General features: G+C 37.9%; 1 protein-coding gene and 1 non-coding gene across 6 annotated transcripts in view; one reads left to right on the forward strand and one right to left on the reverse strand.

The window, feature by feature from the left end:
* LOC102397911 (neuronal acetylcholine receptor subunit alpha-7) overlaps positions 1-18,719 on the forward strand; it is a 149,794-nt gene that overhangs the window by 91,060 nt on the left and 40,015 nt on the right. The window lies entirely within an intron of this gene.
* Positions 8,717-8,825, reverse strand: LOC112581060. Its single transcript, XR_003105500.1, has one exon. It is a non-coding gene; the product is annotated as a U6 spliceosomal RNA (small nuclear RNA).

Below are 18,719 nucleotides of genomic sequence, written 5' to 3' on the forward strand. Positions count from 1 at the left end.
GGTAGGCTGTAGTTCATAGGGTCACAAAGAGTCAGACACAACAGAAGCCACTTAGCTCACACACAGATGGTGTAAGATAGTGGACTTGTTTCATTGTTTTGCTTGTTTCTGTCAAGTTTTTCCACCATTTATCTAATAGACTATCATTTCTCCATTATGTGTTGTTTGCTCCTCTGTTGTAAATTAATTGTGCATATATGTGTGAGTATATTTTGGGGCTCTCAATTCTATTCCATTGACTTGTGTGTTTGTTTATGTGCCAGTACCATACCATTTTGATTACTATAGCTTTGTATTGTAGTTTGAAATCAAAGTGCATGGTACCTCCAGCTTTCTTCTTTGTCAAGATTGTTTTGGTTATTCATGATTATTTGTGATGGAAACTTAGTTATATCTATATAGTATCATATCATCTGTAAGTAGTGACAGTTTTACTTTGTTCTTTCTGATCTGAATGCCTTTCATTTCTTTTTCTTCCCTAATTGCTTTGGGTTAGGACATCTGAAACTGTGCTGAATAAAAGTGGCAAGAAGGGATGCCCTTATCCTGTTACTGATCTTAGGGGAAAATCTTTTGGCTTTTCACCATTGAGTATGATGTTAGCTGTGGGTTTGTCATATGTGGATTTTATTGAGTTGGGGTATATTACGTCTGTGGCCACTTTGTTGAGAATTTTTATCATCAATAGTTGTTGAATTGTGTCAGATTCTTGTTCTGCATCTATTGAGGTGATCATATGCTTTTTATTCTTCATTTTGATGTATCACATTGATTGATACATGGATTTGAACCATTCTTTCATCCTTGGAATAAACCTCACGTGGTTATCATATATGATCTTTTTAATGTATTGTTGGATTAGATTTGCTATTATTTTATTGAGGATATTTACACAGATGTTTGTCAAGTATATTGGCCTTTATTTTTTTTCTGTCATGACCACATATGGTTTTGGTATCACAGTAATGCTTCCTATGTAAAATATATGTGGGAAGTCTCTCTTCTTTTCAATTTTTGAAGAGTTTGAGAAAGATGGATATTAAATTTTCTTTAAATACTCTGTGCAATTATCCAGTGAGCCATCTGGTCCTGGGTTTTTTTATTGTATTTTTTTATTACTGTTTTAGTCTTTTTGCTATTGATTGGTCTTTTCAGATTTTCTGTATCATTAAGATTCAGTGTTGGAAGTTATATGTTTCTGTGAATTTATCCCTTTCTTCTAGATTATCCAACTTGTTGGCACATAATTGTTTGTTGGATCTCTTATGGTCCTTTATATTTCTGAGGTTGTAGCATTTTTTTCTTTCATTTCTGATTTATTCATTTGAGTCTTCTCTCTTTTTTTCTGGTTACTCTAGCTAAAGGTTTGTTAACTTTGTTTATCTTTTCAAAGAACCAGGTCTTCATTTCATTCATCTTTTCTACTAGTTTTTTCTCTATTCCTTTCATATCTGCCCTAAGCTTTATTATTTCCTCTCTTCTACTAATTCTGAGCTTTGTTTGTTCTTCTTTTCCTAGTCCCATTACGTGTAAAGTTAGATTACTTTGGAGAAATTTTTCTTGTTTTATGAGGCAAACCTGTATTGATGTGAACTTTTAAAGATGCTTTCAGTTCAGTTCCGTCATTCAGTCATGTCTGACTCTTTGCCAGCCCATGGACTACAGCACGCTAGGCCTCTCTGTCCATCACTAACTCCCAGAGCTTGCTCAAACTCATGTCCATCGGGTTGGTGATGCCATCCAACTATCTCATCCTCTGTTGTTCCCCTCTCCTCCTGCCTTCCATCTTTCCCAGTATCAGGGTCTTTTCCAATGAGTCAGTTCTTCACATCCAGTGGCCAAAGTATTGGAGCTTCAACCTCAGCATCTGTCCTTCCATTGAATACTCAGGATTGATTTCCTTTAGGATTGACTGGTTTGATCTCCTTGTTGTTCAAGGGACTCTCAAGAGTCTTCTCCAACACCATAGTTCAAAAGCATCAATTCTTAGGCACTCAGCTTTCTTTATGGTCCAACTCACATCCATACATGACTATTGGAAAAATCATAGATAGCTTTGACTATATGGACCTTTGTTGGTAAAGTAATGTCTCTGCTTTTTAATATCCTGTCTAGGGTTGTCATAGCTTTTCTTCCAAGGAGCAAACATCATTTAATTTCATGGCTGCAGTCACCATCTGTAGTGATTTTGGAGCCCAAGAAAATAAAGTCTCTCATTGTTTCCCCATCTGTTTGCCTTGAAGTAATGGGACAGGATGCCATGATCTTAGTTTTTTGAATGTTGAGTTTTAAGTCAGCTTTTTCACTCTCCTCTTTCACTTTCATCAAGAGGCTCTTTAGTTACTCTTTGCTTTCTGCCATAATGGTGGTGTCATCTGCATATCTGAAGTTATTAATATTTCTCCTGGCTGTCTTAATTCCAGCTTGTGCTTCATCCAGTCCAGCATTTTACATGATGTACTCTGCATATGAATTAAATAAGCAAGGTGACAATATACAGCCTTGACATACTCCTTTCCCAATTTGGAATCAGTCTGTTGTCCATGTCCAGTTCTAACTGTTGCTTCTTGACCTGAATACAGATTTCTCAAGAGGCAGGTCAGGTAGTCTGGTATTCCCATCCCTTGAAGAATTTTCCCCAGTTTGTAATGATCCACACAGTCAAAGGCTTTAGCGTAGTCAATGAAGCAGAAGTAGATGTTTTTCTGGAACTCTCTTGCTTTTCCTATGATACAACGGATGTTGGCAATTTGATCTCTGGTTCTTCTGCCTTTTCTAAATCCAGCTTCAACATCTGGACATTCTTGGTTCATGTACTAATGAAACCTAGCTTGGAGAATTTTGAGCATTACTTTGCCAGTGTATTAGATGAGTGCAATTGTGTGGTAGTTTGAACATTCTTTTGCTTTGCCTTTCTTTGGGATTGGAATGAAAACTGACCTTTTCCAGTTCTGTGGCCACTGCTGAGTTTTCCAAATTTGCTGGTATATTGAGTGCAGCACTTTCACAGCATCATCTTTTAGGATTTGAAATAGTTCAGCTGGAATTCAGTCACCTCCACTAGCTTTGTTCATAGTGCTGCTTCCTAAGGCCTACTTGACTTGCACTCCAGAATGTCTGGCTCTAGGTAAGTGATCACATCATCATGGTTATCTGGGTCGTGAAGATCTTTTCTGTACAGTTCTTCTGTGTATTCTTGCAACCTCTTCTTAATATCTTCTGCTTCTGTTACATCCTTGCTGTTTCTGTCCTTGATAGTGCCCATCTTTGCATGAAAGTTCCCTTGGTATCTCTAATTTTCTTGAAGAGATCTCTAGTCTTTCCCATTCTATTGTTTTCCTCTATTTTTTTGCATTGATCACTGAGGAAGGCTTTCTTATCTCTCTTTGCTATTGTTTGGATCTCTGCATTCAGATGGATGTATCTTTGCTTTTCTCCTTTGCTTTTTGCTTCTCTTCTTTTCTCAGCTGCTTGTAAGGCCTTCTCAGACAACCATTTTGCCTTTTTACATGTCTTCTTGGGGATGGTTTTGATCACCGCCTCCTGTACCGTGTTATGAACCTCTGTCCATAGTTCTTCAGGCACTCTGTCTATCACATCTAATCCCTTGAATCTGTTTGTCACTTCCACTGTATAATCATAAAGGATTTGATTTAGGTCATACCTGAATGGTCTAGTGGTTTTCCCTACTTTCTTCAATTTAAGTCTGAATTTTGCAATAACGAGGTCATGATCTGAGCCACAGTCAGCTCCTGGTCTTGTTTTTGCTGACTGTATAGAGCTTCTCCATCTTTGGCTGCAAAGAATATAATCAATCTGATTTTCGGTGTTGACCATCTGGTGGTGTCCATGTGTAGAGTAGTCTCTTTACTGTATCCCATAGATTTTAGTATGTCATATTTCTGTTTCATTTCTCTCTAGATAATTTTTGATTTCATAGATGACCCATTGGTTGCTCAGTAACAACCCTATTATTACATAATGCCCTTCTCTGTCTTTTATTTCACTGTTAGTTTTAAATTCCATTTTGTCTGATATGAGTATAGCTATTCCAACTTTCTTTTCCTTTCCCTTTGCATGGAATATCTTTTTCCATCTCTTCAGTTTTAGTCTATGTGTGTCCTTTCTTCTGAATTGAATCTCTTGTAGGCAGCCTGTATTTTGGTCTTTTGTTTTTTTTTTTTTTTTTTTGTCCATTCATCCACTCTATGTATTCTGATTGATAAATTTAGTCCAGTTACATTTAAAGTGAGTATCAATAGGTATGTGTTGCCATACTCTGATGTTCACATATAGCATCCTATACAATTAGTCTGTTTTAAGTTGGTAGCAACTTAAATTTGAATATATTCCAAAACTTTATCTTTTTGATACTCCCCCATGTTTTATTCCTGGGCTAGGAAGATCCCCTGGAGGAGGAAATGGCAACCCACTCCAGTATTCTTGCCTGAAAAATCTCAAGGACCGAGGAACCTGTGGACTACAATCCATGGGGTCACAAAGAGTCAGACACAGCTGAGTGACTAAACACAGCAAGCCCCATATTTTATACTTTCAATGACTCACTTTAAATCTCTTTATTTTATGCATCCCTTAAGTAATTATTTTAATTTTAGTTAATTTTATTGTTTTGTCTTTTGACCTTCCTGCTTATTTTATAAGGGACTAGTTCACTGTGTTTATTATATGTTAACGTTTTCAGTGAGATTTTTACTTTTGTTTTCTTATTATTAATTATGCCATTTCTTTTTCTCTTTTCAGCTTAAAAAGTCCCTTTAACATTTCTTGTTGGGTTGGTTTAGTGATGATGAACTCCTTTAGCTTTAATTATCTTGAAATATCTTGATCTCTTCTTCAATTCTGAATGATAAGCTTTCTAGGCAGAGAATCATGGCTAGAATTTTTCTTTTTTTTTTACTTTCAGCACCGTTAGTATATCATGCCACTCCCTTCTGGTCTGTACAGTTTCTGCAGAGAATTCTACTGATAGACCTCTTGTATGTTACCTTGTTTTTCTCTTTCTCCTTTTAGAATTTCCTCTATCCTTAACTTTTGTTATTTTAATTCTACTATGTCTTGGTGTATGTGTCTATAGATTCATCTTATTTGAAATCATCTGCACTTCTCTGGATGTGTATTTCCTTTCACAGATTGGGGAAGTTTTCAGCCACTGTTTCTTCAAATAATTTTTCTGGTACTTTTTCTTTATCCTCTCCATCTGGAACCTCTATAATGCAAATTGCTCTTCTGCTTGATGGTATCTCAAAGCTCCCTTTAGGTATCTTCACTTTTTAAGTTCTTTTTCATTTTACTGTTCTGTCTGGATGAGTTCAATTATTTTATCTTCCCGTTTGCTTATTTGTTCTTTTGGCTCATCCAGTCTGCTGTGGTGAACTCCTCTAGTGTATCTTTCAGTTTGGGTATAACTTCTATTTGGTACTTTCTTGTATTTTCTATCTCTATTGACATTCTCACTGTGCCCATCCATTTATTTCCTGAGTTTGGTGATCATCTATATAACCATTACTATTAACTCTTTATCAGATAGAGTGCTTATTTCCACTTTATTTAGTTATTTTTGAGATGTTGTCTTATTCTTCCCATTGGAGCATATTCCTCTGTCTCAGTTTTCTTAATTCTCTGTGCTTGTTTCTATGTATTAGGTGAATCAGCTATCCGTCCCAGTCTTGAAGGAGTGACCTTATTTAGGAAATGCCTATGGGGCTCAGAGGTGCATTTCTGCCTGGCCACTAGAGCCAGGCATTCAGGTGTCCTCTATGTGGGCTGCATGTACCCCACTTTCTTGTGGGGACATAGCTGCTTCTGTGGCGGGCTAGTGAGCTAGGCTGACCCCCCAGATGGCTGAGGGACATAGCCACGGGTGCCATGCTGTGCTGGTGGATGAGGTACACCCTCCAGACCGGCTTTGAGACCTTCCTGCAAGGGCTGCACCACTGGTAGGCGAGGCTGTCACTTGGCTGATGTGCAGGAGTGGATGGAACTCTCAGCGGGACACACTCACTGGTGCTATAAACTTGGAGACTTTCAAAATGGTGCCTGCGAATTAGCAAGGTAGACCCAGGTTCAATCCCTGGGTTGGGAAGAACTCCTGGAGAAGGAAATGGCAACCCACTCCAAGTATTCTTGCCTGGAAAATCTCATGGATGGAGGAGCCTGATAGGTTACAGTCCATGGGGTCGTAAAGGGTCGGACACGACTGAGCGATTTATGAATTAGCAAGGTACTCTGAAATGGCAAAAATGCTTCCTGCCAATGTCTCCTAGTCCCCCGGGAGCATCTGAACTGGTTTCTGCCTCTCTGGTGATGCTTCAAGCTTGGTAAGTGGTTTCCCTTGACCTGCAATACATATGCTTTTTTTTTTTTTTTTTTTTGAGTCTCATTATATGTTTATTTTACTACATTACAGTATTAAATGACACACCTACCAGTGCCCATAAATGGACATTATTGTTCAAAAAGGATTGATAAATGTAGGCACCCCACTCCTTTGAAAAAGCCCTGCCCCTTCCCTGGAGGACTAATGCATATGGTTCTGCATCACTAGCCTTACTCTTCCTTCCTTCGTCTTTACTTTTTAAAAGTAAATCCGTATCACCACGTGGGTGAGAAGTTCATCTGTGAACTTTTTTGTTCTTTGTCCATTGAAGAAATTTTATCTGTTGAGGTATCTCAGCTTCCATTTCATTACTCTGCTTCTTGAATAAAACAAAACAAGAACCATCCCCTGTCCAGCCAGAGAAGCTAGGGTCCATAGGACTTAATTCAGTAACAGTATTACCCTATTGTTATTCTGTGTGAAATTTTTAACATTCATGTTACAAAACATATTTTATTATCCATGCTGCATAAATCAATTAAAATGTGTTTTGTTACATTTATCATAAAATCCCAATTTCTGCATCATGATTGCTTGCTTAGCTCCTTTCCTACATTTTCTAGTCCTTCCTGGACCTCTTTCTCTGAATCATGATTCTTTAACCTGATTGTATTTTACCATCTTTAAAAAAATTCTATGCTTTTAATATTCTCCCATATAATTTCAGTCATTTCTTTTGGTTTGTTTTATCCTTTCCAGTCTTTTGAGCTTTTAACATTTCTTCATATCCACGTACCACTTCACTGTCTTTCCCTGAAAAGTTTTCAACGAGTTCTTCATGTGACCAGACTTATTTCTTCTGTCTCAGGTCCCAACATGCGTTTTGTCTCATAGAAAGCTTCCTAGACCCCTCTTTTTTAATCATAAAGTTTCTCTTCTCCATGTATTCCCTGTTTATTTTTCTCTCAGCACTTAATATAAGTCATTTAAATTTTGCTTATTCTCATGTTGACTTTAAAATTCTGTCCCTGATAGACTAATACAAAATATATAACACTTTTCTATCTTGTTAATCATTCACATGACAGACTAACACAATTCTTGTAACAGTACATGCTTAAATTTTTTTTGATAGGATGAATAAATCTCACATCAAGATTCCAGTGCTTCACAAGAACTCATCATCAATGACTTGATACTACAGCACTGAGCATAGAAATATGAAGCACATTTCCTACAATATCAAATACTCATTCCTTTAATAAACATTAAAATAATTCATAGGTATTTAGTAAAAATGCTTTTATCTACGTTATATCAAAGATATAGTACATCAAGGAATGCTATAAATATCTCCCAAAAGAAGACAAAGTTTTGATAAAAATCACGTCTTACATTGCTTCAGGATTCATTATGCATGCAATTCCTGGACAGGAACATTCATAGATGTTATTATTATACTTTAATCCCAGCATAATTCCAAGTAACTGCGTGAAAAGAACTGAAAATGCCTCTAAAGTTATCATCTTCGAATACAGAGCAAGTCCTGCAGCAAACTTTGGATCACATGCCATTCCATGATATGTTGCTCCTACATAATTAGGATGGTCCCTGTAAATTAATAAGTATGCCAAATCATGGGAGCTTTGTGATAAAGATTTTTCTCTCCAGGACACAAATCTTTGTAGTACATCATGTGCATCCCCATCAGTTGAAATCTTATTTAGATCTGACCAGATTTCCAGAGAAGTTAATATAACAGACACTTGAAGCTGAGAATACATCTCCTTTCAAAGAGTTGGGCTGCTTTTCTGGGTGCCTGATGTCCTCTGCCGGCATTCAGAAGTTGTTTTGTGGAATTTACTCGACGTTTAAATGCTCTTTTGATGAATTTGTGGGGGAGAAAGTGTTCTCCCTGTCCTACTCCTCCGCCATCTTGGCTCCTCCTCCTACATATGCTTTTTAATCTGGTGTTTTCATGCTGGTTTTGGAGTTGGGTGAGTCTGCATGTGGGCTCTTTAAGAGCAAGTCTTCTATTCTCTCACTTCTGTGGTTTTCCTAGATGCATTCCCTTTCAGCTTTTTAAAAAAATTGAACTGTAGTTGATTTATAGTGTTGTGTTGATTCCAGGTGTATAGCAAAGTGATTTAGAGAGAGAGAGAGAGATATACACTTTTTTGGATTATTTTCCACTAAAGGTTATTACAAGATATTAAGTATAGTTCCCTTTGCTGTATAGTAGTTTCTTGTGTTTATTTTATATATAGTAGTATGTATATGTAAATCCCCAAATCCTAATTTATCCCTTCCCTCCCTGTTTGGTAGCCATAAAATTGTTTTCTATGTCTACGAGTGTGTTTCTGTTTTGTAAATAAGGCAAAAAATAAGGAATGCTTCACAAATTTGTGCATCATCCTTGATTTCAGGGACCATGCTAATCTTCTCTGTATTGTTGCAATTTTAGTGTATGTGCTGCCAACGTGAGCACTCTCTTTTGGTTTTTAAAATCGGGTGTTTGGGGGACTCATCTCTCCTGTGCAGGATCTAGGGGTCAAGGTACATGATATGGAACTTGAGTCCCTTACTCCTCAGAGAAAAGATCAGGACCTTTGTGATCCTTCTTAATTGTGGATCACTGCAGCCAGGGTGTGATTTCTTTCTTTCTTGGTGAGACATCTCTGTGCGTGTCCTCACTATCTCAATGCTGTCCTTGTACCCTTTGTTGTTGAGGTGCTGTTCATCCAGGTTTCAGGCCCCTTTATGAGGAGATTATCCCATATGTAGTTGTGGATCTGTTGTGTCTGTGGAAGGAAATGAGTTCAGAATCATCCTATGCCACCATCTCGAACCCTCCTTCACAATTCTTTTTTTAATATTGATCTTGTATCTTCTGACTTTGCTCCACTCATGTATTCGTTTTTGGACTTGTGGGGTTTTGTTGTTGCTGTTAGAGATTTCTTGGGGCTGTCCACATAGTCATGTAAATGATTTCTATCATCTTGTTAACCGCAAATAAGACAGTTTTGTTTCTTTCTAGTCTGTATGCCTTTATTTCCTCTGCTCTCCTGGTGAGGACTCCAGTATTATTTTGAATAAGACTGTTGAAAGCAGATATCTCTGAGTAGTTCAAGATCTTAGAGGGAAGGCACTCAGTCTTTTTAGCATTATACTAGTTGTGTTTTTCTTTTTTTTTTTTTTGGTAGATGTTCTTTAACAGGCTGAGGAAATCCCTCTCTAATTCTAGTTTTATGACAGTTTTCATTCTGCAAGAATGTTAAATATTATCAGTCCCCCCTTTTTTTTTGGCATCAGTTGATATAAGCATGTGCTTTTTATTGTTCAGCCTGGCAGGCTACAGTCCATGGTGTTGCAGAGTTGGACACGACTGAGCGACTAACATAACACACACATAGTTGATTCCGTGATCAGTTTTGAAATGCTCAACCAGCCTTGCAATCATGGAATAAACCCCACTTGGTTATGTGTATAATTCTTTATATAAGCTGTTGAATTGTATTTTCTTATTTCTTGTTAAGGATTTTTATGTATGTTTATGAGGGAATGTAGTCTATACATTTCTAGCTTTTTTCTTATTATTTTTTCAGTATCATTTTTGTGGTTTTGTTTTCAGAACAATATTAGCTTCTTAAAATGAGTGGATAGATATTCTCTCATCTTCTACTTTCTGTTAGAAAGTTATAGAACTAGTATTAATCCTTCTTAATTGTTCAGTAGAATTTTCTAGTGAAATTATCAGGACCTAGTGAATTCTTTTCAGGAATTTTTAAATTATTAATTCAGTTTGTTTAATAATTTTGTGACTGTTCAGTTTATTTTCTCTCATTTAAGTTTTAGTAGGTTGTTCTTTTCCAAGGAATTGGTTTATTTCATCTAAAATGTGAAATGCATATGTGAAGAGTTGTTTGCAACATTCCCTTGTCATTTTTTTGATGTGTATAGGGCTTGTGGTAATATACTCAAATTCATTCCTGCTATTGGCTTGTCCATTTAATTGATCTTTTCAAAGAAGTAGATTTTTGTTTCATTGATTTTCCCTATTGTTTTTATTTTCTTACTTTCATTGATTTTTCTTCCTATATTTATATTTCATTCTCTCTACTTTTATAGGTTTATTTTTTGCTTCTCCTTTCTTGTTACTTGAAGAGTGAGCATGGAGTTACAGACTTGAGATTTCTTCTAGTGTAAGCATTTACTACTATACATTTCCCTCTCTGGTCAATACCAAAATCAGATTGATTGTATTCTTTGCAGCCGAAGATGGAGAAGCTCTATACAGTCAGCAAAGAAAAGACCTAGAGCTTACTGTGGCTCAGGTCATCAACTCCTTACTGCAAAATACAGGCTCAAATTGAAGAAAGTAGGGAAAACTACTAGGCAATTCATTTATGACCTAAATCAAATCTCTTATGATTGTACAGTGGAGATGACAAATAGATTCAAGGGACTAAATCTGGGAGTTGGAATGCCTGAAGAACTGTGGATGGAGGTTCATGTCATTGCACAGGAGGTGATGACTAAAACCATGCCCAAGCAAAAGAAATGCAAGAAGGCAAAGTGGTTGTCTGAGGAGGCCTTACAAATAGCTGAGAAAAGAAGTGAAAAGCAAAGGATAAGAGGAGAGATAGACCCAACTGAATGCAGAGTTCCAGAGAATAGCAAGGAGAGATAAGAAAGCCTTCTTACGTGAGCCATGCAGAGAAATAGAGGAAGACAATAGAATGGGAAAGACTAGAGATCTCTTCAAGAAAATTAAAGATACCAAGGGAACATTTCATGCAAATATGGGCACTCTAAAGGACAGAAATAGCAAGGACATAACAGAAGCAGAAGATATTAAGAAGAGGTGGCAAGAATACTCAGAAGAACTGTACAAAAAGGTCTTAATGACCCAGATAACCATGATGGTGTGGTCACTCACCTAGAGCCAGACATTCTGGAATGTGAAGTCAAGTGGGCCCTAGAAAGTATTACTATGAACAAAGCTAGTGAAGGTGATGGAATTCTAGCTGAGCTATTTCTAACCCTAAAAGATGATGCTGTTAAAGTACTTCATTCAATATGCCAGCAAATTTGGAAAACTCAGCAGTGGCCACAGCACTGTAAAAGGTCAGTTTTCATTCTGATCCCAAGAAGGGCAATGCCAAAGAATGTTAAAACTACCTCAGAATTGTATTCATTTCACATGCTAGCAAGGTAATGCTCAAAATCCTTCAAGCTAGACTTCAGCAATATATGAACTGAGAACTTCCAGATGTACAAGTTGGATTTAGAAAAGGCAGAGGAACCAGAGATCAAAATGCCAACATCTGCTAGATCACAGAAAAAGCTCTAAGAAAAGTAAATTAAAAAAAAAAATCTGCTTCATTGACTACGCCAAAAACCTTTGACTGTGTGGATCATAACAAACTGGAAAATTCTTAAAGAGATGGGAATACCAGACCACCTTATCTGCCTCCTGAGAAATCTGTATGCAGGTCAAGAAGCAGCAGTTAGAACCAGACATGTAACAGCCGACTGGTTCAAAATTGGGAAAGGAGAACGTCAAGGTTGTATTTTGTCACCCTGCTTATTTAACTTACATGCAGAGTTCGTCATATGAAATGCCAGGCTGGATGAAGCACAAACTGGAATCAAGATTGCCGGGAGAAATACCAACAACCTCAGGTATGCAGATGATACTATAATAAAGGCAGAAAGTGAAGAGGAGATAAAGAGCCTCTTGATGAAGGTGAAAGAGGAGAATGAAAAAGCTGGCTTAAAACTCAGCATTCAAAAAATGAAGATCATGGCATCTGATCCCATCACTCCATGGCAAATAGATGGAGGGGAAAGTGGAAATAATGAAAGATCTTATTTTCTTGGACTCCAAAATCACTGCAGACTGCAGCAACGAAATTAAAAGACATTTGCTCTTGGAAGAACAGCTATGACAAACCTAGACAGCATATTAAAAAACAGAGACATCACTTTGCCAACAAAGGGCAGTATAGTCAAAGCTATGGTTTTTCCAGTAGTCATGTACGGATGTGAGAGTTGGACCATAAAGAAGGCTGAGTGCCAAAGAATTGATGCTTTTGAACTGTGGTACTGGAGAAGACTCTTGAGAGTCCCTTGGACAGCAAGGAGATCAAACCAGTCAATCCTAAAGGAAATCAACCCTGACTATTCATTGGAAGGTCTGATGCTGAAGCTGCAGCTCCAATACTTTGGCCACCTGATGCGAAGCGCCAACGCATTGGAAAAGACCCTGATGCTGGGAAAGATTGAGGGCAAGAAGAGAAGGGGACAATAGAGGATGAGATGGTTTGGTGGCATCACTGACTCAATGGGCTTGAGTCTGAGCAAACTCTGGAAGACAGTGAGGAATAGGGAAGCCTGGCATGCTGCAGTTCATGAGGTCACAAAGAATCATCAATGGCTTAGTGACTGAACAACAACAAATCTCCCTCTCTGTTCTTTACCTGTGCTTCAAAAATTTTGGTATGTTATTTTCTTCAGTTCAGTTTATCTTTTGAGTTCTCTGTAGCATTTGTTTTTGACTCATAGATTATTTTTTTTTTAATGGTGTTTATATTCCAAGTGTTTGGAAATTCTCCTCTTATCTCCTTTTTTTTTTTTTAACTTGTTTTTAATTTGATTCCATTGCAGACAAAAATCACACATTCTGTATGGTTTAAATTCTTTTAAATTTGTTGAGGATTTTATGGCACAAGTTGTGATCTGTCTAGCATATGTTCCATGGGGACTTGAAAACATTGTTTTTGCTGTGTTGGGGAAGTGTTTTCTGTCAGTTAGGTCCTATTTGTTAATGGTGTGCGTTCTAGGACTTTCCTAGTTGTCCTCTTATCGAGTATTGAGGAGGAGTGTTGAAGAATGTGGATTTGTCTCTTTCTTTTTTTAAAACTTCTTTCTGGTTTTGGTTCCTATATTTTTCAGCTTGTTTGTTTGGAAAAGAGTGTATGATTGCTGTGTCTTCTTGGTAGATGGAATTTTTAATCAGTATGTAAATTTATCATCTGCCCTTTGTAATTTTCTTTCGTCTAAAGTCTAGTTTATCTGGAAATAATATTGTAAATCTTGCTTGTTGTAATAACATTTTCTTGGTATATGTAATTTGGTTGGCAGCCTACAGTCCACAGTTGATGGGGTTGGTGGTAGAACATGAGTTTCTCCTTTGGTATTTAGCTGAGGTGGGACTTTTACTTATTTTGTTTTCTGTCTCTCTGGTTGCTGTTTCCTGGTCATTTGGCTTTTCTTAAGATGTTTTCGTTGTTTCTGTCTACACTTTTGATGCTTCTCCAGGACTCAGTTTGGAATATGAGACAAATGGAAGCCCAGGGTCCTCGTGTCAGTCCTTCTGCTTTCTTCTCTGCATGTTCACAGTGGCCTTATGTGTGTTTATATATTATGTTAGGAGTTTTAGGTATAGTTAATGGAAGTAATAGTGCTGTAAAACACTGATAACAAAATATCACACTCTGGGCTTTTCCCCCCCAAAGTAGGTGTTTATTTGGGGCAGAATACCCAGACCATTGCACTTTATTTCTTATTTATCTATATATAGACAAATATATATATTTTGTGGAACTGTTGTTGTTCCACAAAACTCTTAAGTGACTGTAATGAATACATAAAAATGGAGAATTTTATTTTTCCCAGTTCTGGAGGCTGGAAATCCAAGATCAATAGTCAGCCAATTCTTTTCCAAGAGAAACCTCCCTGTCTGGCTTCTCATTGTGTTCTCCTATGGAAGAGAAGAGAGAGGCGATGAATACTAATTTAGCCTATTTTTATAAGGCTACCAGTCCTATTGGATTAAGACTCCATTCTTATGACTGCCCTTGGCCTTAATTACCTCCTTAAAGGTCCTATTTCCAAATATAGTCATACTGGGGGTTAGGACTCCAGCAACATATGAATTTGGGGAGGGGGCAGTTCAGTCCATGCAAATAAGTAAGTGTCTATTCTATCCATAACTGAAAGTCTGAGCTCTAATTCTTGTTTTTTTGGAAATGATAATAAACATATTTGTGAATGTATTTATTTTAATCATATATATTTTTCCAGATGAAACGTGGGCTTTTTAAGGTTCTTAAATCCTCTTGTTCCATTTTATGAAATTTCTTTCCAAACACATTATACCAGCCTAGTTTACTTATAAGCAAATTAGGTCCCTGATGATACGTTCCACTTAATCTAAACCAGGTTTTTATTTTTCATTATTAACCTTCTTGCTTCAGTTTTTTGGTGGAAATATTTAGTATAACTTTAGGCAGGACATCTTCAGATTAACTTCTTGAAGGTAAAAACAATGTTTCTGTGTTATCATTTTTAGATTTTATTTATATTGTCATAGCAAGTGGTATTTTTCAAAAACATATGCTTAGTTTATTTAGAGTTCATATTTATTCAGATTATTGTTGATTAATTTCTTTATATTCTTCACCTAAAGGAAAAACTCCCTTAAAAAATTAGTCTGGTCACTTTTCAGCCAATTACTGAGGAACTTCAGGCAGGGACTTGGTGGATCCAGTTAGGTGGGAGGTTTTCATGGTGACCTGCATGCCTGCTCAGAGGCCACGAGCCCAGGTGGGCAGAGTGCGCAGTCAGCACCTTTCACTCTGTATTTTCTGGTCACCTTCACTCCTGTGAGAGTGTCCACACCTGATACACAGTCCTTGTGTGCACAGTAACCAAGGGCACCAGCGGCGGAAGCTCTCCCTTCCCTGGAGGAGGTGGCTAGCTTTCTCTTGCTCCCTTGGTTTCATGGCCCTGGAAAGAAAGGGTGTCACAGGTTACACAGCTTAGAAATGGAGAATTCACTTTTACTTCACGGCCTCATTCACGTTCATAAAGTAGGCTGCCCCACCTCTGTGTTAGAGGAACTGTAGGGGCTCTGGGCAGCCCAGGAGGGCAGAGGCCAGTGCTTTCCCCACGTGTAGCCCTGGAAGCTCAGAGAGCAGTCCTGTGTCCCAGGTCACAAAAAAGCTCTCCTAGGGAGGAAGCTTCCCTGTAGGGAGCTTCCTTGCAGCTCAAACGGTAAAGAATCTGCCTGTGATGCAGAAAACCCGTGTTTGATCCCCAAGTCGGGAAAGAAGATCACTGGAGAAGGAAATTGCAACCCACTCCAGTATTCTTGCCTGGAGAATCCCAAGGACAGAGAAGCCTGGTGGGCTACAGTCCCTAGGGTTGCAAAGAGCCAGATACGACTGAGCAACTAACACTACACAAAAACTAGGGAGGCAGGGGTGAGACCTGGGCCCTGCCCTCTCAGACGCGGTGGGCCGGGACTGAGCAGGTACTGCCTTTGAAGCACTGCCCTCTCTGAGAAGGGGGCCAGAGGAGTATCTCCTTCTCAGTACAGGAAGGTGAACAGGAAGCTAACCTGTTTCTGGCTATGCGAGGGCAAGTTCCATGTCACAACCAGGGGCTTGGAGACTGAAGATTCATTCCAGTCTGTGGCATCTAGAAGGCAAGATATGTGCTGTCCAAGCTCCACGGTGGTGCATCGGTGTTTGAGCCTTGAGTTTTCTGCCACCTGACAAATAGCACAAACTCCAGTGGTTGGTGTCCCAGAGTGGGGGCTGGAAAGCTGTGAGGGGACAGCCACAGGGCTCTGCTCTTCCCCCACCTGTCCTTTGTTTCCACCAACACTGTGGCTGCATTTGTAACTCCTAAGCTCTTTGCATAGGCCTTCATTAGATTTCACAGCAAATGTTGCAAAGACCGTCAGGGTTGAAGACATATGGATAGCAATGGAACTCAAAGGCAGACAGACATGCACAAATAGATGAGTTGAAATTTAAGCTTACAAAAAAACATATAAAGAAACAGCAGCTCTCTTGGAGCAAATATCAGCAGATACAACAAACTGCAGATCTGGTTCTGAATTTTAGATAATAGAAACTAATAAATAATGTTTAAATAATCAAGTACAAGAATTGAAAATGCAAGAAAAAAGCAAAACACTCTTTGAATAGCTGCTTTGAAAAAAATCACTTAAAATTAATAAGAGATGAAAATTATAGATGTTACAATAAAAAACTCAATTTATCTACAAAACAGAAATAAACTCATTAATGTAAAAAAACACTTACAGTTATCAAAGGAGAAAGGTGGAGGAGGGATAAATTAGGAGTTTGGGATTAACATACACTAATGTATATAAGCTAGATAAACAACAAGGACCTACTGTATAGCACAAGGAAGTATTCTCAATATTTTGTAATAACCTATAAGGGAAAGGAATCTTAAAAAAGAATATATGTATGTGTGTATGTGCACATGCTCAGTAATGTTCAACTCTTTGTGACCCCATGGACTATAAGCCCTCCAGGCTCCTCTGTCTATGGAATCTTCCAGGCAAGATTACTGGATCCATTTCCTCCTCTAGGAGATCTTCCTGATCCAGGGATCGAACCTGCATCTCCTGTATCTGTTATATTTGCAGGTGGATTCTTTACCACTGAGCCACCCAGGAAGCTAGTATATGTACACACACATACACTCCCATATAGTTATACATATTTGTGTGTATAACTGAATCAGGGTGCTGTACACATTATAAATCAATGACACGCCAATGAAATTTTTTAAAAATTGAAATCTTGGTAGAAGTATTGAGTGTCAGATGAGACAGTCGAAAGAGTAGAAGCAATTTCCTGGGTTGAATCATAGGCAGTAAAATATGAAATCATATTTTCATAGTTGGGAAATATAAAAGAATAGTGAACAGTTGTGGGAATATCTCACGCTTCTCAGGTGCTTCTCTGTAGCAGGTCCTGCAAATATTTTACATATGTTTACAACATTTCTGAGAAGGGTACTGTTATTATTCCTATTTTTCAAATAAGTCAAAAATAGGAAGAGTCATCAAAATAACAGCACAGTATGTCTGAGGTCTGGCAGAAAGCAATATTTGTGGATACATGAACCCCACTCACGAGTGACTCCACACTTATTAACCCTGAGACAGGGCTTATGAGTTCCTCTCATGCGAAGGTGCTCCCCCATGCAGTGGCTGGTATTGTAGAAGGAAATAATAGAACATGGGAGAAGTGTTAGGAGATGATTTTTCAGTGTAAAGATAAAATTGTGACCCATATACAGATATGTAAAAAATGGACACATGCTAAAGAATTAATTTTACTCATAAAACAGGGAACCAGGCAGATGTTAGATCCAATTAAAGGAAAAGTCAAACCAGGACAAATGTATATGAAGTAAAGGTTGAGATGAATTTTAAGTGGACATAAAATGTGTTTATTTAGAGGGCACAGGAAATCAAATCAACAGCAGTGAAATCACTCCCAGGCAACACATAATTTATACATCTCTCCCCTGCCTGCCAGCTTATAAAGAGCTTCCAAAGATCTCAGATGTAGTCCCAGACCTCAGGTAGCCAGCTCAGAGCTGTGTGCTTGTAGAGGATGGGTTTTCCAGTGAAATATGATACTATTTTTTTCTCCAGAAGCCATGTTTGAAAAGAATGGCCGAGAATTTAATAATATTGATGAACAACATAAATCCTCAGTTTCAGGAGATACAAGAAGTCTGAGGAAACATAAATAACAAGAATGGGCACCTAGACAATTTTACTAAAGCCTGCAGAATGCAGGAAGCTAAGGAGGTGCTGGAAACAAGGAAAGAACAAAAGATAGTTTGTTACGAAAGCATGAAGATTAGACTGACTGCAGGCCTTTTAGAGGCAACAGTCAGAAGCAGAAAAAGATAAGAGTAACATTAAAGTTTGATGGAAAATAATTGCCGACCTAGAATTCTGTACCCGCTAAACATTCTTTGCATGAGGGGCAAAATCAGGACATTTTCAGGAAAAGAAGGACTCAAGAATTATTGTTGCCATGAAGAGGTAAACTGCCTTAATGAAACTATCAGAGTATAAATGTAGGAACAGGGTCTGAGAAGAAATACAGTTAAAAATTCAGGTAAATATAAACAAGTTTGAGCATATGTAATATTAACAGTGAACTTGAGGGTGGGGGTAAAAACAACGTGAGATTAAAATGCTGAGAATAATAAAGCACTGTGTGGATGGTACTTGGAGGTAAAACACTTAGTTGGATGTAAGTTGCTCTAGCAGAGCATAGAGTTAGTTACCAGCTTTGAGTAAGATATACATGTTTAAAATGTAAGAATCAAAACTATCTGTGATACATTGCTAAGGTGGGGGAAAAAACCCAAATTCTAGATTATTGTATGTAAGGTCCAAAATTTTGTTTAAAATATCTGTGTGTATGCATATGGTATGCATCTGCATTATATTCAACAAGTGTATCCACATCCATAGAAAAAGTTCAGAAAAAAGTGGTAAAGAGGTTACCTCTGGGTTACAAAATTATGG

This window comes from Bubalus bubalis, chromosome 20 (assembly GCF_019923935.1).
Source record: "Bubalus bubalis isolate 160015118507 breed Murrah chromosome 20, NDDB_SH_1, whole genome shotgun sequence".
In the NCBI taxonomy this organism is placed as follows: Eukaryota; Metazoa; Chordata; class Mammalia; order Artiodactyla; family Bovidae; genus Bubalus; species Bubalus bubalis.